Genomic DNA, 19,232 nt, shown 5'->3' on the forward strand with positions numbered 1-19,232 from the left:
CTCATAGATTGAAATTAAATACGTTTAACAAAAACATTAACTTTGTAATTAATCTTCTTTCTTGAATTATATTTTCTTTTCATAAAAATAATCCTCCTCCATGAGAAGGAAAAGAGATGGATTATATAAAACAACGAACACTTGTTTGGTGACGAGTAAAAGGAGCTGTTCCCCGTACGTATATGAGTTAAAGTTTTGGTTCATTATCATAACCTTATTTGTTATATCAAGGAAAATATCCATAACATGTTTCCATTGTGCCCCACACATAAGAAGATAAGATTTTGGCAATAAGAGAGAATAGTGAATCCACTTTGCAATAATTTAACAAAATTTCATATGGTGACCCCATCATCAATCATTGTAATTTGCAAGAAAGTTTTCAAATAATTTCTTAAGTGCCCCTATGGTTCTTGCTAAGCCCATTAATGGGTCATCAATGGTGATCATCAACAAACAAGTATTGGTATTTGCATGTATAGATGACTACGGCACCGTTTGGTATGTATTCTTGGAATAGATTTTGGGTCTAGATCACATTTTTTAAATCTGATTTTTTTTTTCTTTTCTATTTTCTCACTTCAGAATATGTTATAGACTCAGAATAATTTCTAGAATGTATACCAAACACAACTTAAGTATCTTATGTCCTTCCAAGTTGAACCATTTTTCTTCCAACTTGTCCTTAAATATAAGGAGAAATGTTAAGGAGACCACCCATTCAAAATTAGGCAATCCTTTGTTGGGGTACAATGTCTTGTATTCTATCGTCTGTATAAGTGGACTGATTCAAAAGGGCCATAGGACTAGAATCCTCGAGGTCTGGGTCAAAAAATTTTGTTTTTAGGGTTGTACGGTTAGTTCAATTCGGCACACTACTGTATAAGATTTCACTATAAATTTGTAGTGAGGGTTCTTTCTTTGTAAGCAATCTGAGAGAGACGTGAGGACAAGCGACTATAACCTTATTCTCCGTTGATAGTGAAACAGATCTCATCTCCCCGTGAACCATGTAATTCTTCGTATTTGCATTATGTGATTATTTGTTTGTGATTTCCATTCTTTTTCGTATTTTTGTATCCTTATATCTGTCTTGATCTAATGCACAGGAGTATATATCAAGCATAAGTTTCAGATTTAGGTCCACATGGTAAAATATACAACCAAAATGTGCATAAGGTGTAGTAGCTAGTGCCAAGTATAACCTAATTATGAATAAGCTGATTTTGTAATCATGGTTTTGAAGAGTGCAAACAGTACTACGTACTTAAAGGTTTGATATCCACTCCCATCACCTTTGTTGCCAGCTCCATAGTGCTTGTGTTCGGCGAAAAAGCTTTGAATTTCTCTCCCACAATGCCTACTTGTTTGTTGTCTCCATCCATGTGAAGGAAAGACCCCCAAGAGGATCTTACCTACTTGTATCTCAATGGTTCTTACCGTCACTTGAGAAGTCAAAGGTGGAGCTCAAGGGTTGACTTAGGGGGATATGATTTGGTTGACTTAGGTGGATATGGTTTAGTGGTGGGGTTATTTGATCCAACTGAATGGATACTTCCTATGTCAAACTCCTCATAAACCGATCATCAAAGTAATGATTAATTATTAGAACTTCAAATTAATTTCATGTTCTGAAACGCCTAAAAATCTTCTGTCGTATTGTAGGGTATGCAGTGCACCTCCTGCGGCACAGTAGAGGCCATGTGTATCATGTGTACCATGTGTGCCATATGGTCTCTACTTAAAGCACTGCTTCTCATCCTCAATTAACACATGGATAGGGATGACAATTTGGCGTCTTATGTGGAATGACTCACCAAACCTACCAATTAGTAGGTCCAGGAAGAGGTAGGCATTGGTTTAACCCATCCCATTTCCATTCCTATTAGGGTGGTAATTTGATTGGATTTGTTGGTTTGTCCCATATGAACTTATCATGCTAATATCATTTTTTTTTAATTTTTATTAATATATTATGTTTAATCAAATTAGACTAATTTTTCTAACTCAGATTGCATTTGATATGTATTGTAGGTCAATAATGTATTCCAAGAAATCATACAAAATGCAGTCTTGGTATCAAAATTGGCGTATGCGTTTTTTTATCATTTTTTGCGTGTTTCGAAGGCAAAACAGTCCGCCGAAGTTTTGAATTTTGAATTTTGAATTTCGAACTTTTGTTTTCTTCTTCTATAAGCAAACCTCTCTATATAAGGGTTTTGAAATATCATTTGTAGGTAGTTTACATTCTGAATAGAAGAAATTTTCCTGCTTTTCTCTACTTGTGGATTCAGGATTCGTTTGTGCTAGAACGATATCTAGCCCACCTTTCTTCTACTGTGTCAATTCTCCAGTCTCTCACATAAACATTATTTATTCATTTATTGAAGTATACGTCTTAGGAGTCTTTTCCCCTATTTATTTTTAGATTTTACTATAAAAAAGGGAGGAAGAGTTTTCTTTCTAAAGGCGTGGCCCCTATGGCAGTGCGGAGGCCATTGCGGGAGCGCGTGCAGAAGTATAAACGAGACTGGGATTTTCGCTTTTCATGGGGGTGGGATGGTTGCCTTATCCTATGTCTAGCCACAGGGGCCGCACTTTCAGACAGGCTCTTTTTCCCCATTAAAAAAAGGGAGAATGGTCTTAAGGCCGCAGCGCAGGCTGCACCCAGGCACATGGGCCTGCCACTTAGGGGGGCAGGGTGGTCATTGCGCCCACCCCCATGTGCCTGGGCGCAGCTTGCGCTGCGGCACAGAGAACAGCGCCCCAAAAAATTAAGGGTTAAATATGCTTACCCCCCTAAAATGCACCCAACGTATCCCATAAGGTTCTGACAAGTCCACGTACCACCCCTGAAAATTCCACGACCACCCCTACTTTACCCCCTAAAGCCATTTAAGTCCACACTGGTTGTTAAATGCTAAAAAAATGACCAAACTACCCTTTCTTCTATCTTTTCTAAATTTTGAAAAGACTTAATTACCCTAACCTATTTGCTAAAATTTGAAAAGACCAAAATGCCCTCATCTTCTCCAAATCATCATCTTCTTTTACATACCCAATACTACCACCACCACCACCGCCACCACCCACCATTAACACCATCACCACCGTGAAACCCCACCTCCAGCACCACCTCCAACTCCTCCACCTTTATGGGAAACATGTTGGATGACTTCCAGATTTTCAGCCCTAACATAACCCACTGATTAACCATCTTGCCAAGCCAAATTTCTCTCTAACTTACGCCCCTACCTTGGGCTTCATGTTTGTGTAGATGAGTTGTGTCAAAAATTTCCATCTAGATCTACCAAGCCCCACTACTTCTGTTAACCAATCAGAAGATTATACGTGGCATGGCTGGTGCAAACAGTTGCAAAAAATAATAATAATAATAATAATAATAATAAATAATGAAGAAGAGAATGAGAAACCAACATAAAAAGAAGAAGGGAAGGAAAGAAGTTACACATACCATCAGGCTACCTTGATGGTCACCATCAGCAGGCTACCTGCTTGTGTCTCTAAGAATTAAGAATCCTTCTTTAGTTGAATATACATAGGAAGTTAAAACAAAAATTAAATGAAACTATTCTCATCAGTATCAATAACAATAGCCAAGGTTGTGACTCAACCTTTCCATGGAAGACATGGGCCAAGCCAACTTGACCCCAAACTCAACCCAACCCTCACTTCTGTTGCTGGTTGGATTGGAAAAAGCTAATTCCAGTATAAGCTTGGGCTTAGGCTGAGGAGTCAAAGGGCCAAGCCCAATTAAAGCCCATTTTTCTTTTTTCTTTTTTGGTATGAAGCCCATTTTCCTTTTGTCATAGAGGTAAAGGAATTAAATGTTTCAACTCCCTAACCTTCCTAACATCCCCTGCGTGAAGGTAGGAATCGATCCATCTCTATTGCAGAAATGAATTAGTAGGAAGAGTTAGAGAGAAAGCCCTCCATTTAATGAAGCTCTGACGAGGTATCTTATCTAAAAACCATGTAATTCCAGCCAAAGGGACCTTAGGGGCTTGGGTCTGCACAAGATTCCAAGCCATGGAGGAGGTGAAAAAACCTGACCTCGTAGCTTTCCATATAACTGTTTCCATTCCCTCTAGGTCTTTTGTTGATGCTCTGGAAGCTATCCCAAGTTTCTGAAAAAAGTAGAGCGGGGTGAGGCCCCATCTCCTTCATCAATGATCTCTGATACTAGAGCAAATCTATCCCACCTTACATCATACATCATACCTAACTCTGTCTCTATAAGTGCTGATTAGAACTCTATGTGGGTGCTAGTTATCCAACCATAGAAAAGTGTTGCAACCATCATCAATACATACTGTATTGAATGGCATTTGAAGCAAGGTGTTTAAGATTAAGGATATGGCGCCAAACTCCAAGGGAGTCTGTAGGATAGATTGATGTCCAAAGGGAATCCCTTTTCAAAAACCTAGAGTAAACCCAATCCACCTTTATACTTCTGTTTTTTAAATGTTACTTCCCATATAAGCTTGATAGTAGCAGCCCTGTTCATGTCTTTTGTACGGTGCAGACCTAGTCCCCCTTCTTTCTTGGGTTGACACAGTACAGCCCAACTAGTAAAATCACTACAACAAAAAAAAAGTGCATTAATGACACTTTTTAGAGATGAAAATTATTTTTTGTCTCTAATAAAAGTTAGGAGCGACGGTAATTTTTAATACAATACAAAAGGTTAGTCAATTTGGCACGGAACAGATCTCCGTCCCTAAAAATTCTTAATAGGGTCGGAATTTGTTCTCCATCCCAAATAAATCATCCATTTGGATAAAAATAATTCCGTCCTAGAGGGTGTCTTTTAGTGCTTTGGGAACCATGCTTTTGCTCAGGGTTTTGAATTTACAATCTCTTTTCCCTCTTTTTGAGCCTTGTCATACCCTCATTTCACTTATTTTGATTTCCCTTTATCGTGTCATACCTACATTCGTGTGATCGCAATTATGTCTGGCTTCTATTTGAAATCTTATATATTTTGGCCTATTTTCTACTTTGCTACCCTCACCCTTTTTAGGTAAATCATCTTTAATCTCATGTGACATTGTTACTCTGTCCGAAGTCCGAGTAACAAAAATTCGTTTTACAGTCATACTCTGCCCGAAGTCTGAGTAACCCGAACCCATTTCGCATAATCATTACTCTATCCGACAAGAGAGTGGTAAGTCATTTGTTCGTCTCCACCCAAGCCGGGAGACATTTTTCATTTCGTATCTTTTGGCATTATTCTTTATTTTATTGATTTTAATTGCAAGTATTAGGGCTGAAACAGGGTCGGGTTGTGCCGGACCTTTTAAAATCCCAGTCCAACCTTGAGTCTCCTTAGCTGGGCGCAAGCTTGACTCGGTCCTGACTCAGGGCCCAAAAAATCCAACCCTGATCCACCCTCAGGGTCGGGCCAAACCGACCCTGATTGAACTTGATCATTGGGGGAAGGGAGATGTGTATGGGCTGGCATGGGAAGAAGAAGAACAAAAATAAAAAGAAGAAGAAAGGAGAAAATAGAGGATGAAGAAGACAGGGTCGGCTTGGGCCGGGCTCTGCCCAAGGCTTCAACCCTGACCCAGCCTAGCCCTGATGCAGGGCTAGAAATTCCTAACCCTGACCCTCTCTCAGGGACAAAGTATCTCAACCCAAGCCTAGTTTGGGCTGAGGGAGGGTCAGGGCGGGCTCGGGCAATCAGGGCCAAACTTGCACCCCTAGCAGGTATATATCTTTATTTTTCCTCTTACTTTTGGTAAAATATAGACCATTAAAGTAACTTGTTTTAGTGCACACAGTATTTTTTTACAAGAATAGCATGGTTACTTTTTTTTTTTTTATGATTAATGCGTTTTAAGTTAGCCTTGCATGTTGGTATAGGACATATCGTTATGGGAGAATGTTCAAAATCTAGCATTTAGTAGAAAGATCGATTTAACCAGGCGAGATACGCTGCTAACACCTTCCCATTCTTGTAACCTGACCACTTACTTGGACTCTCTGACCAGACCATATGAAATCAGGTAACTCTTCCACCCACCCTGAATAGGGTTACCACTCATTGGGTCCTAGGCCTGAATCCTAGGTGGCGACTCCTTTTTATTTTAGTATATATAGGGCATGATCCCAAACCCCCATTTTAATAATGAAGCTCAATAGTAAACTATAATCCCTGTCGCCAAGGGACCCCGAAAACCAAACGAAAACCCGCCAGTAAAGCAAAAAAACCCGCATTCGAAGGACCACGGTACCCACAACAGGTTGATCCTGTGATGATGGACTAGCCAATTCAGAAGCTGTGGAATCTTTTGTAAGTTTAGAAATAATGAAATTTTAATGCTGATGATTTTTGGTGTAATTGCTTGTCAAGATTATATGGCTTTTATTTTATTATAAGTGGGGTTATATTATTATTATTTTAATGATTACTTGGCCAATCCTAATGTTTGTTAAATTATTTTATTTTATTTTGTTGTATTGATGATTCTTTTGGTTTGATTTGTAATTGTTTTAGTACAATGATATTGGTTTGGCATGGTTTGGACCAATGTTTGGTTTAGTTGAAGTTAGTTTGGTTTAATGGGTTTCTTTGGTCCAATTTAAGTAATTTGGTTTATGGTTGGTTCAAAGGTAATTTTGGATTGAAGCCAAAAACAACAAGGGAAAGAAAAGAGGTTGGTGGCCTTGCATGATGGATCCCTATTGGCGGGCTAGTAAATGGAATTGAGAATCTTAGAGGGGTATAGTTGAAAGTCATCATGTGCGTTAACAAATTACATTTTAAGCCCTAGCCCCATATGAGGAGAGTTTTGAACTTAGTACTTCATTTGCTATCTCACCAAGTATCCTATGTTGTTGAGAAATCAAGGAGAGAAGAAAGAGGAGGAAAGAAGAGAGAAAGTGTGGAAGCAAGTTACTAGATGAAGATTGAAACCATGAGCAAGTTTGAGTTATAGGTAGGTGTCAACATCAGATTTCATTTGCATAAATAGATTATGGTAAATGAGGTAATGACATGGATAAATGATTACTTAGATAGTGAATTGAAGAAATCTTAAAGTGAAATTGAATAGAAGGGGCAGGGGAAAATTAAACTGAAGTTAAATAAGAGGTAAGCCAACATTTCCCCCTAATCTTTTCAGTTTTACTCTTGTTAGAATGTTCAATAAGATATTAATACAAAATAGTTGACAAATGCAAGGTGAATCAGAATATTAGACAATTTGTGATGTTGAGTTAGTAATTTAAGACGAATTGAAATGGGTTTGAAGTTTTGCTAAGTCTGTGTTAAAGTGTTTCCTTGAAATATTAAGGTGGGCCCATAACCCACAGATTCCAGGATCAAAAACCTAGCTCTGATACCAAGACTAATATTCGGATTGATCCAGTTGCTCTCGGGAACCTGATCCGGCGAGCTAGATTCCAACCATATTGAGCCGGTTACTCATTGATCTCATATATCTTGTTTGGCTCGTAGACTAACCGGTGAGCCAAATTCCTTGAATTCGAATCCGGTTGAAACATTTTATGATTGATTTTGTATCTTTTTAGGGACTTTTGCTTCCCAAATACGATTGTAGTTTAAAATTAAGGCAAATCGGACTACCAGTGATTGAAGGTAAGTAAGATTTACATAGGCAATGATATGACGATATGATGTATGGTTAATTGATTGTTTTCCTTGGTACTTTACTTGCTGAGTATACACTATTATGATGGAGTATTATATATGATGATGTATGACTATTTTCTTTAAGAAAGAAAATGATTAATTGATTACTATGCTTGCCATGTGAATTGATGTTACATTAACGAAGGATCATGAATTATCATGATAAATATATATCAATGAAATTGAAAGAAAATGAATGATAATGATTGAACACTCTAATATTCAAAAGAAAGGAAAAAAAGTAAAAGATATTTGCCGACGGGCATAATGAATGATGCCAAGACATAGCCCAATGAGATATATGTGTTTTGAGATGCATTGAGGCTTTGGCCAAGATATGACTCGACACTTGAATTTTGAGAGGCACTAAGGCTCCAGCCAAAACATGACCCCAACAATTAGCTTTAAGAAGCATTGAGATTTTGACCAATATATGACCTGACAAAAAGGATAAAGTGAACTTTATGAGGCATTGAGGCTATGAAGTAAATGAAAAATAACTCTTGTAACAACTAAAAAGAGGAATGTAAAATCTAAACCATTACATGAGAAAATGAAAGGAAAAGATGCTCCGAACTAACCTAATTAAAGTCGTACAAAAATAATAACCTTTTTTTTTATTCTTACTTGTCGAATTTGTAGTATGCTTGTATTGTAGCATGGTTATGTCACGCCCCCCATTCCGACAAGGGATAAAATACAATAAAAGATGTGATTAGGACGACACACGTCATCTTATTTAGCTATCAGGATCATAGATACAATGACCCAATCCACAGTCATGAACCAATATTAAATTACAGTAATATCAGAGTGCGAAAAATAAAGAAATGTTACATTCCAAAAATGAGATCAAAAGTAACGGAAGCGTCTACATTATAAAAAGGGTTCAAGTATAAGTGATAAATAGTTAAATATGTTACACTTTATCCCAAAAGATTAATTGAAAACTAAAAACAGCAGTAGTATTACCAAATTTATACAATGCAAATGATAAACAAAATAATAAAAGATAAATTATGCCCCAAGGGCATAGTCCTCAAATGTACGCCAGCAATCGAAGCCCTAGATCACCGGCTCTGATTGGTTCTCATCAAAAGGGGGAGCACCATCAAAACACCACCTGCATACAGCTAAAAAGGGTTACGCAACGAGGGGTAAGATCCACTGAGCCCAGTGAGGGGATGGGGAATGCAAGTACAAGCAATTCATAAATAGTCCATTATGCATGTAAATGTTAATAGATTTTTCACTTAACACACAGTTCTAATTCAATGGTATATGCTACTATAACAATTCGGGAGACACTGTGGGTCATTTATGTTATCGCCATAATGAAACCTCAATTGTCACTCGGGGATCCGAGCCGGTCGAAACCACCAAAACCACCCAGAGGCAGACCCCGATGTTCAGTGGTCATCCTTGACCTGGCCTCTCTCCCCCACAGGTAAGGAGCCCTGATCACCTAACACCTAAACCCATGTTGGTAAGGGTCGTAGCATAGGGAACAAAGATCCTAACCACAATTATACTACATGCAAATCCTATCATCTCGAGAGCTATTCTGGGTGCATCAACGTCCCATACCATCTAGTACTCGGGTACCGGCACAACATGACGTATACAAGTCAATATGACAAGCAATAGCAATTTATTCTGTGGGGTTCTGGTACCGGCACTCCCGGCACTGTAACCCGGCATAAGCAATGAAATACAATTGGCAACCAAAATCATATAATCCATCAATCAATAATATAATACAAGTATGCAACATGCTTGAATGTAATTCAATATAATAATGGATATGCATAGGGCTGCAATAAGGTCAGGTTGGGTCGGGCTTTATAGAACCCTAGCCTAACCTTAAGTCCCCTTAGATGGGCCCAAGCCCAACCCGACCCTGACTCAGGGCCAGAAAAATCCAACCCTGACCCTCCCTCAGGGTCGGGCCGGGCTGACCCTGATTGGCCCTAATCATGGAGAGGAGGGAAAGAAATGCATGGGCTGGAATGGGCCGGGAAGAACATTATCAATTTTACATAAAATAACAATATAATAAAATATATTATAACACTTATTGTCTTCATATATAATATATTATATAAAAAAATATGGGTGAAATTTAAAGTTTATAATGTATAAATTATATCAATATATATTTTATAGTATAACTTAAATCAGGGTTGGGCTGGGCCGGGCCAAGCTTAGCTTGAGGCCTCAACCCTAACCCTAGCCGACCCTAACTCAGGGTCAAAAATTTTTAGCCCTGACCCGCCCTCAAGGCCAAATATCTCAGCCCATGTCTTGTTCAGGCTCAGGGCATGCCAGGGCGGGTTCGGGCCGACAGGGCCAAACTTGCACCCCTAGATATGCATACATATAGTCAAACCCAAACAGTCACCCAAACCCACTCACCTTTTTTAGTATCTCGTTGTTCAACTAGTTGTTGGTTCTCGATCGTACTCCAATACTCTTCGTCAAGCAAAGTGCTATATCCTAAGATTAATTGCATCAAAAGCAAGCATTAAATAGTATTTAAGTGGGCATGGAGTCGAAGGGTACCCTTGGTCTTAAATCTAAACCAAGGCCAGACTTAAATCTGAGAAGACAACAACAGTGGTTGATTGGATTGGATGATCCAATCGACCAGTAGTGCTGGCAACAGCAAAACTGAAAGGGGTTTATGGAATTTTACATGGTTTCTCACCATAGGGCTTTCAGGTGATGTGCTAAGAATTTCTACATAGTTTGGTCAGGTTTTCATTCCAGGGTTTTGCACTGGTTGATCCAATCAACCCGAGTGCATCAACCTATTGCCCAAAGGTAGCGACAGGGCAAGGTTTCCTATTTGATTTACATAAATGGCCACTAATATGATGTTTCAGGCCATGGGGTTGATCAGGTTTAAATCTGGTTTAAGTTTCTAGTAGTGGTCGATTGGTACTGGTTCATCCAATCGACTAGTGCCAATCAACCAGTGACTATACAACTCAAGAATTTTGTATAGTTTCAGTCTTTTGGCTTGATTCTACTAATCCAAAGCTGATATTTATGATCAAGAAACACAGGTAGGTCATATTTGAGCTAGATTTCATGGTTGAATGAGAAGATTGATGCATGATGGATTTGGTTCATATTCCATCAAACCTATCATGCATGGCTGTAAATGAGCTTCATACATGAATAAATTTCAGAATTTAAAAGGGAAAGAACTTGGATTATATCTAAACAGTACCGGTACAATTGGACTTGGATTGATCATGTATGCAAGGAATTCAAGTTCTATGCTACAAAACCATGTTCTAAACTCATTTCCTAGCATGGTAGACAATCATTCCTAAGCTAGAAATGATATCCACAATGAATCTGGGTTTAGGAAGGTTAATAGTAAAGAAAATAAGTAGATTTCGACATGCATGAAGGGATCCATGTTTCTAAGTCATGACAGTACTAGATTAAGCTTTTGGGTCTTGAGTTGGCTTGCATGCATGGAGGTTTGGGTCCCATTCATGGGGTTTATGCATAGAGACCATGGGCTATCATTTTAATTAACTAAATTATGCTTGAAACCTAAGATTCAAAGTAAATTCAGGTTCTTGAAGCTTAGGGAAGAAATCAAAGAGGGGTTTGGGCTTGCATGCTTAGGAATCGTGATCCAAAGCTAAAATAGCATAGCAAAATGGGCATGGAGGTCAAGGGATTGGTGATCCCATGGCCTGAACTTGAAATGGTATAATCACAACCTAAAGAGAGGTACAGGGGAAGAGAATTTCGTGCGGGTGCAGGGCTTACCTTGGATCTTCAAGGTCCAAGTGCTCCAAGGCCTTCTCTGCTTCTTCTTCTCCTCTTCTTCCTTCCTCCTTTCTCTTCTTTCTCTCCTCCCTCTCTCAACAATTTCTTTTGGCTGAAGAAATGAGTTTCAGAATTAAGTTTGGGTTTATATAGAGGGAACTTAGGGTCTATTTGGCTTGTGGAAGTCTTATGAAAAATACATTCTATAGCCTTATTCCTAAGCACAAGACCCTAAAAGTGAGACCCCACATGGTCGCATTATCGGAGCAACATTTCCACGGGTGGATTAAGGCGTGGGGAGATGATCCGGAGTACGAGACACAAGGCCCCATATAGCAAGAATGGAATTCACAAAAGATGGCAACACCAGTCGATCAAACTGGTTGATCCAGATCGACCAGTGTTGATCGACCAGAGACAACAACAGCAGAACGATTTGGGTTTGAAGTGGAATTTCAGCTCACTTGGAGGTAGAATTGGAAAATGGTCTCTTCTAACAAAATGAAGTCCTATGAATCTAGTTTCTAAAAAATCAAGAATCAAGGCAATCGAGGTTCATATGGTGGAGTTATTTAATTTTAACTGAACAGGGGTCAATTTGCCAGAATAGAAGAATTCAATCCATGACAGCAACTTGAAGTGAAATTCCAGATCACTTGGAGGCAGAATTTGTTATACCCGTACCCCGGGATATAATTAAATATTATTTCTTCTGGTGACGTGTAGATACCGCTACCATGTATGCTGGTGACCTGTTCTCCATGATGGTCAAACCTAGCTACAAAATCGTTGACCACAGTACGGGTTTGCCTGTGGAGGAAAGATTCCTCAACCGTCAGTGGGGAAAGTTCGTTGACGGCGACTTCATTGACTATCCTCCAAGTACCAGCCCGGGAAGCGAGGAGTTTAGGAGAGAGCATCCTGGACCGTCACCTCAGTTGGATAATTCGTTCAGTGATGATCTTGGCATTGCCGTGGCGAAGCTATTCGGGGTCATGGGTGATAAACCATGACAAGGGAAAAGTAAGTTCTAGCCCTCAAGTCTTATTATTTATTCTTCCCTTGGTGACCTCGAAGTGCGGGTCCAAGCCTGAACCGCTCGAGTTATTTCATGAGAGAAGGGAATATTTTAAGTTCGGGTCCCACTTACCTTTGGGAAGTACATTGGGGACTTATACCCATCTCATATGAACCCATCTTAAAAATGGGCTTTTCCCTAATTAAAGTTGTGGGCAGGTCCATTTAACTTAAGAAGCCATTTAACTAGTATGGCCCATTTCACTAAGGGCCCATTTAACCAATTGACACAATGATGGGTTATTCCATTCACTTACCCACATAGAACTAATGGGTCGACCCATTAAGCCTCATGACCCATTTGACTAGAGGTACCCAAATACCCATTTATTATAAATAAGTCCAAGAGGGAGAGAGAGAACATTTACTTCTCCTTCATCATTCTCATTTACCCTAAACCGTAGAGGAGAGAAAGAGGAGGAGGAAGGTGGAGAAGCTTGGTGGAAGGTGGAGACCCCATCTCTTGGAGCCATAAATCGTGGAGCTCTCTCATCTTGGGGGTAGGTAAGCTAATGAAGCTTCTTCCTTCTTCTATTTCGGATTTTAAAAGGGGTTGGGTAATGGGAGAGATTGACCTAGAGCTCTCTTGGAACCTAAGAAGTCGATGGAGCCTTAAAGCCTAAGCTATGGTGGAGTTATTTCACTCCATTATGAGCTCTAATGTAAGGGTTCTCATTTCCATTTGAGAAATTTAAGGTTGGACCCTATTATGCTTTAGGTTAGGTTCTTCTCGGTTCCTTCTCTTGAACCTATTGTGATTGAATGGACCTAGAGAGGTCTTAGGACCCTAATGAGCTTAGGATGGAGTTTCCTAGATGTTCTTATGCTTTAAAATCACTTGAAAATGGAGCCCTTGGAGGGGGATCCTTCGGATTTTGGACCTGCAGGTGTGAGGATTTACATGTGGTTTCAGACCTGCAAGAAATCACCCTGAAATTACCTCCCTAAGAAGGCCCCTGGAAAGCTCGGATTTATGGGCGGTTTCATTTTTCTGAGAAACCACATCTGCAACCAACCTTGACTGAAACTGTCCTGAACCCCTGGTTTCCTAGGATTTACATGTGGTTGCAGAATTTGAGCATGAAACCACATCTGCAACCGACCTTGACTAAAACTGTCCTGAACCCCTGGTTTCCTAGGATTTACATGTAGTTGTAGAATTTGGGCATGAAACCACTCCTGCAACCACTCTGTTTCTGAAACCTTATACTTAAGTGATTATGGGAGACCTTTTGGGGATCCTTTCCCTTCGCTCGTTTAACCTTATTTTACTCTTTGTTTAGGTTAACATATCCATCTTGTGGCTTATTGCTTGATCGAGGCGACAACTTATAATCTTGGTGCTTGGCATATACATTGTGAGTGGGTTTGGTTGTTTGGGCTTGATATTATTATTGCATTACATATATTATGTAATCATTATAATTATTAAGCATGTTTGCGCATATTGCATACTTTTATATATGATTATTATAATGTTGATGGGAGATGTTGTACTTTGATGGGTCTCGATGCCGGTGGGTACCGGTGCCGGAACCCCGAATACTATATACATTTATGAAGAAATTATGTTGAATGCCATGTTGAACTGTATGTGCCGTGCCGTGCTGGTAACCGGGCACTAAACCAGATGAAAAGTTGATGCACCCGGATTACCTCTCGGGACGATAGGACTTGCATGTAGTATATTTGTGGCTAGGATTTCACACCCTTATGCTACGACCCTTACCAACAGGGGTTTAGGTGTTGGGTAATCAGTACACCGGATTCTGTGGAGGTGGGAGAGACCAGTCATGGTAGTATTGGTTATCAGGGGTCTGCCACTGAGTGGTCTTGGAGGCTTCGATCGGCGTAGGTCCCACGTGACAATTGAGGTTTCATTGTGGCGATAAGTTAAGTGTCCCACAGTGTCTCCCGAGTTGTCACAGTAGCATATGCCATTGACTTAGTTGTTTGTTAGGTGGAAAAATGGACTTAACATGTGCATGCATCATTGGACTATGTGAATTGCGTGTTTGTGCATCCCCATCCCCTCACTGGCTTAGTAGAGCTAACCCCCTCGTGCGCACATTTTTTTAGATTATGATGCCGGTGACGGATATCTCGCGGGACTTGGAGTTCAGCCCTCGGGATACGATGAGATTGGTGAGGAGGAGTCGGAGGCCGTGTTTGAGGAACATGGCGACGGGTGTCCTTGCGATGATTGTGCCTACGGGCCGTGAGGATATTCGGGACTTGATCCCTTTTGATTTACTTTTGGGGCTAAGGCCTATGTTGAAATATTTACTTATATACCATTTTGATAATTATTAGATGGTCATTGGAAATGTAACTAATTACTGTATTTATCATCTAGCCTTTGAACATCTTGTAACTATTCGATTCATACGCTTCCGCAATACTACTGATGCTTGAAATGTAATATTCCTTTTTCCGCGTTCTAATATTATATTGTGTTAATATTGATTTGACTGTGCGTTGGGACACTGTGTCAGTGATCCGGGCAGTTTAGTAGGATGACACGCGTCGTCCTAGTCACCCTTTATATAATGTATTTCATCCCTTGGCTGGGATGGGGGCGTGATAGATTTGGACAATGGTTCCTTCTAATAAAACGAAGATATATGAATCTAGTTTCTAAAAAAATTAGAATCAAAGCAAATGATGTTCGGATGAAGAAGTTATGTCATTTTAATTAAACAAGGTTCAATCTGCCAAAGTAGCAGAATTTGACCAGTAGGTGATTCCTGCAGGAATAGGGCATTTAACAATCTAAAAAGGTCCGGGCTTCGGCCCGCACCTCAAGGACTTTAAGGTAACATGCACACATAGCATCTAGGCTTAAAAGTTCACCCTTTGCTGGTGTCATTGGCCATCAAGGCAAAATTCCATTCTTTGATCAAGCTTTCCCCTTGACTACCACGGCCTAAGGTCATAGGTGTCGACCGTTGGCAGCGTTGCCACACCAATTAATGAAAAATTCAATCTGACCTACAAAAGTTAGGGTGTATTTGTACGCAGGTGTAACATGGTTATGTATGCTCTGCTTGCTGAGCTATAAGCTCACCTATAATGATTTATTCTTCTTCAGATCAAGGTGTCAGAGACAAAGGAAAGAGTGTAGTTGAGCCTAGCTAAAAGAACTTGATCTAAGGTTCAAGACTTTTTGGGTGTCTTTTTATTTATATTTTGAAGGTCAAGTTTTATAGACTCCTATATATTGGAAGATAATGTTGATGTTTAATGGTTGGACAATGTTCATATATAGGACATTATTAAGTTTGTTTAGAAAGCCATCAGATTTACCCTCACGTTTTGTTTATGTTGGTTCTGGGGTTGGAAGGAATGTTTAAAATGCTTCATATTAATGATAACATTTTATCCTATTTTACCCAAATGTTTTGCTTTTGATGTTTATGATTTATGATTTATTGTTGTACCTTGCGCAGTCCCAACCAAATCTGGCTTTTTGGGATCAGTCCAACCCATCCCATTCTGGGGTCGTGACGAAAATCGACATTACAAGAATTTGATTCCCAAATGGATCATCTGAGAAATAACCTGATCAATGTCCTCCTTTAGAATTGATGAATTCCAACCCACCCAAATCTGAGTAGCTAAGGACGGAGAACAATTGTGAGCAAAACTTCCATCCCTAGAGCAAAGGCTTAAAAATGGAATCGACTACATCTTCCTTGATCTTTGTTTCATGTATCACATACTTACAAGTAGAGGAATTTTGATTCAAATTTTGTTGGAATAAAATAAGATGGGCTGGAAGTATAAGACTAGAAATATAATAAATAAACAATAAATACAAGACTTATATTATTGGTATGGTAGATAGTATGACACCGTGTAGAAAGAACTACATACACCAATACTCATCCTCTTGTGTAACCCAAACAGTAAATGGTAGAGTTGAGTCACATCAAACAATGCTCTCCTTAAGGTTTTTAGATGCCCCAATTCTGCAATCCAGGTTGACCGTGCATCTATACCTCCAAGATAAAACAACTCTGTCTAATCACATAGGTTGTAGTTCCAAATGTTATTATAAAGGAAATTAAAAGACTATATTCACTAACTCGATCATTGACATTGACAGACTATGGTGGAGAAGAAAAACATAAACTAAAATTGTTTTTAAAGATGTTTTCAAAAACAATTGTTAGAGAATAAGCAAGACCCCTCTTTATATAAGAGAAGAAGAGATACCACTAAGGAATGTCTCCAAAAGGTATGCCCCAAATCATGTCTTTTCCCATAAGGCTTGTTTGTTAACCACTCAAACAAGTCTTCCAATAGACACACTCATTGGTTATTTAGGAGCCTATTAGGAAAAGGACTCAACCCTCTAACACACAAAACAAAAACGTATTTTAAATCTTTAATTAAAAAACATAAAAAATACAACAAAATTTTTACTGCCTTGCATTTCTCAAGAGCATTCAACCTTTGAATATTCTAATATAAGATCTTCATAGCACAACTAAAAAGAATAAGAAGCCGAACCATGACCCTAATAAGCAGCTAATAGAAAACCACTTGCCACTACCAATAATGAGGAACCAAAACCAACCTCGATATTGTTATTGAATGTCTTCCTCCCATTAGCTTCTTTTCCGCCTTTTCTTCCTCTTCCTTTACCAGTACCATGCCCACCCTCCTGCTTTGGAGATTTAGAATTACCCAGGGATAGATTAGAGTCCCTGCCATCTCCCTTAGAATGATCCTTTACCCCCTTCTTGCCACCCTTAAGTGGGATCGATAGAAAAGCCTCCCTACGGGACGAATACTGTTACTGATATCGATTACTTAAACCATGGTTATACATCTTTTTTGAGCTGAAAATTTTTTGATACAAGTATTTCTTAATAAATAAATGGGTTTAAGAACGTTAACCGGTCGCACTTTAGACGTGGCTCCAATACCTAAACATAGTAACTGCCTAAGTATCATGGAAATGACCGACTTGCCCCCATAGAAATGCAAAAATCCCACAAAGCAAGGCATTCATTTCCTAGATTGTTAATCGGTTATGTGTTTAGACATGGAAACCACATCTAGAGCGCCACCAATTATCGTTCTGTTCCCCTAAATAAATTTGAGTTTTGATAAAAAAAAATAAAAAATTTAGAATTGAGAGAAATCCATGTGGTGGAACTCTTGCATGTGACGTTCACATTACGAATAGGGATAAAGACTAAAGAGGAAGACCTTGTCATCGTTTCCACGGGTCCTTATCGCCCCCAGTGGGGGGGGGGGGGGGGGAGTGTTGTGCATATCGTGCGGCATAGTACCGCCCACGTGTGCACAATGGGGCCTACTATGCACACATGGGCGATGCTACGCCGCACAATACGCACAGCACCTGGGGGCGATAATTTTCCCCGTTTCCACCCATGGCCATCGATGCGGTTTCCATCCTAACCTTGAGAAAGAGTTTTGTTGACTTCTTATATTTTTCAAAGAAATAAGAAATGTGTATGGTTTGGTAGGTGAGCATATTTAATAATATTTGGTTCTCAAAGTCTAGAGTCAATTCACCAACCTTGTTTTTACCTTAAGACTCCATCTACTTTCCTCTTTTTTGTTTATCAAAAAAATAAAATAAAATTTCCTCTTTATTTTTTTGTCTTATTTTCACATTACTCTAGAAATGTAGAATTAAAAAATTAGAAATAAGAAATGATCTGTGAAGCAAGAATACTTTCAAGTTCTTAGGGGCCAAAACTGTAACCAAACTCATTCTTTGAAGTAAAGATAAGCATCACATCTCACCTATTTCCACTTACGTGTGAAACACTTTTTGGAGAGGGGAAGATTTTAGACTTTTAAGGTTCTCTGACAACCAAATCTTCCTGGTCACAGCTCACAAGTGACAGGACCCAGCTGGATTCTAGTGTATTATGATTTAGGAATGCAGGGGTTAGATTATTATAAAAAAAAAACTGCAGGGGTAAGGCAGAGCCCGACTCATCTGCACACCAGACCCGTTCCCAAACATTGAAGACAGAAGACCCATAAGAAACCCTGCGTATGAGTCGGTCCCAAGTTTCGTAATCTCGGATCAAATCGATCAATGTTGATTGGATCGGATTAATATCAATTGAGATCAATCCGGATCTCGATCCACTAGTACATTCAAGGGTAAAAAGATAATAAAATTGGATTTCTATTAAAAATCAGGGTAAATGCGTTTAAATCAGCCAGAATCTAAGCCATATCGAGATTGATCAAAGATGATCCGATACCAATCCAATGCACCGGTACCAAGAATATGAACCATGATGGATCTCATACCCATTTTCTTTTTAAAATTTAAAAGCCTCAAATCCATTTTAAGGGGTCAACTCAGTTGAGAAAAGACCAACTCCTCAATAAGAGGTCATGAGTTCAAACTATCTTGGACCTATCCCCACCCCAATTATACAAGCTCTTAATCCAAAAAAAGGCTCAAATCCTCAAACCAAATGGTAGAAGTAGGTAACTGACCCATCGAACCTAAACCCTATTTCGTCTCCATTCACAGTTGAACCTGAACCTTATTTCGTCCCGATTCACTTCTCATACGATTGACATATCGACCCTGGTTATCGACGCCCAACTACTATAAGTTATTTCGGTTTTCTATACAGGTCAAGCAAGACTCGAGGCCTCGGGGAGAGCCATTCCAGAG

This window comes from Telopea speciosissima, chromosome 6 (assembly GCF_018873765.1).
Source record: "Telopea speciosissima isolate NSW1024214 ecotype Mountain lineage chromosome 6, Tspe_v1, whole genome shotgun sequence".
Classification (NCBI taxonomy): Eukaryota; Viridiplantae; Streptophyta; class Magnoliopsida; order Proteales; family Proteaceae; genus Telopea; species Telopea speciosissima.